The sequence below is a fragment of the Lindgomyces ingoldianus genome (genome assembly GCF_010093535.1).
Source record: "Lindgomyces ingoldianus strain ATCC 200398 unplaced genomic scaffold BDR25scaffold_11, whole genome shotgun sequence".
Lineage (NCBI taxonomy): Eukaryota > Fungi > Ascomycota > Dothideomycetes > Pleosporales > Lindgomycetaceae > Lindgomyces > Lindgomyces ingoldianus.
In genome coordinates, this window is record NW_022985172.1 from 190,384 (window position 1) to 192,452 (window position 2,069).

Sequence of the window (2,069 nt, forward strand, 5' to 3'; positions counted from 1 at the left end):
TAATCTTAAGAACATTCCTAGGCCCTTAGCTATTTAGTAGCGTAGTAATTATGTCTTCTAGCTACTTACTTATTTCTGTCTTATCTATGTCACTGCTATTGTACATAGACGTCTATCTAATAAAATTACGTCTAATAGTCTTACATAGCATGTTGTAGATTAGTAAGTAGATCTTATAATTAAACTGCTTCTTCTATGTATTAATAAGCTGTAATTTGCTACTGTTAATAGTGTGCTTATTAGCTAGAGAATTACCTTTATAAATTATAATAAAGCTAGCAAGTTAGGCCTTATTACTATTATGCTGTTGCAGCATAGCCACTGCGTTACTTATAGATCTATAGTTGCAGAGGACATGCTTAATCTCTTCTAGCTTAACATAATGTCCTTAGATTTTAATCTGCCTATCTATGCAGCTAAAGAACTCTAACTAGCTATTTATAGAGCAATAGGAGACATAGTTGCCTGTATAATAAGCTTTAGCAGTCTAGCTAGCAACTATAACTGTAATAAAGCAATTAATGTCTAGCTTAGGATCTGTGTATCCCTAGGCTACACTATTACCTGTAACAATTGTAAGGCCGAGATGGTGCTTACGTGCGACGGGTATATATACTATTCTGTACGCAATAATTAACGTTAGTTAATTATTCGCACCTTTTTAGTTGTATTAGCGTAGTGGTACAGAGCTCCGTCCTTACAACAATAAGCTTTTTAATAACTCTAAGTAGTATAAGTCTTAGGTTTAAATCTATAACATAGGCGCTAGAATTACTAAGTGCGCAGCTAATAGGCACACTATTAGTGCAGTTCTTATTCTTATGTAGAATAAAAACTATGCTAAAGGTTGTATTCTTAGTTAGGCTATAGCTATTAATAAACTTACTTATTAGAAAATTTCTTACTATTAAAAAGTTACTTAAATAAAGTGCTTTACCTTCTATGTAAAGTATAGAGAGCTTAAAGAGTACAGCTAGAGATTCTAAGGCGTAGTGTCTAAACAAAAAGGGTGTTAAAAATGCTGTGCAAACATTATGCTGCCTAAAAGTATATAAGACATCCTTAGGTTCTAACACTGCTATTACATTAAGGCAAATAAGCATGCTGCTATTTAAAAGACAGCTATATATCTTCTATGTTAACACATTAAACACAAGGTTTATTATGTGTGCTATTACTTAAGAGGCTAAAAGGTGCTGCACTAAGTTATTATCTCTAACTAATTACATAATGCTGCAGTGTTCTACTATAACTCCTTTAGGCTAGCCTGTAGATCCTAAGGTAAACATAACATAAGCAAAACTAGTTGCTAACAGTCTAATAACTTTAGCATATATAAAAATTACTAAATTATTATAAGCCTGCTTATCTAGAGTGTCTATAATCTATATAAACTTAACATTACTTAGCTGTAGGTCTAAAGAAGAGTTATCTGCTTTAATAAAAATAATTCTTTAACCTAGAAGTAAAGAAAGTATAGTTTTTATCCTTTTTCTAAAGATTTTAACATTAAACAGCAAGTATGCTAGATAGGCCTTAAGGATGCCTAGGAACGCAACAATAGCTAGATAGCTGCAACTTGCATACACACCTACTAGACTTTTATAAGTAAATAACTACTTTGCTAGCTACTAAGTAAAAAAGTTAGACGCCTTGCCTAGCTAAGCATAGCTTATCTTTATAAAAGTATCTTTTATAGTAATCTGTAATAGATAGGCAGAAGCTTGCTAGCAGAAAAGGTTAACAATACTTAACTTGCGCAGGTAGTCTGTCTTTTTAATATAAACAAGGCCTATTATGTTAAGCTTATAATAATTAGTGTTAGTTAATAATAAAATTAAGGCAACTATTACCTTTAGCTTCTTAAGACATGCTTTTAGAACATTAGAATAAAGTAATAGCATGTTATTAATTATCTCTAGAGCATAAAAGTTAGTTAAGTAAAAGACACTACCTTATAGTCTGTCTAGCTGTTAGAAGAAGTAGAACTTAAGATTAAACCTAGAGGTTATTGTAGTGTATAATCCTTCTATTTCTACACTAGCTAGTGTTAGCTGTCCTAAGTTTTG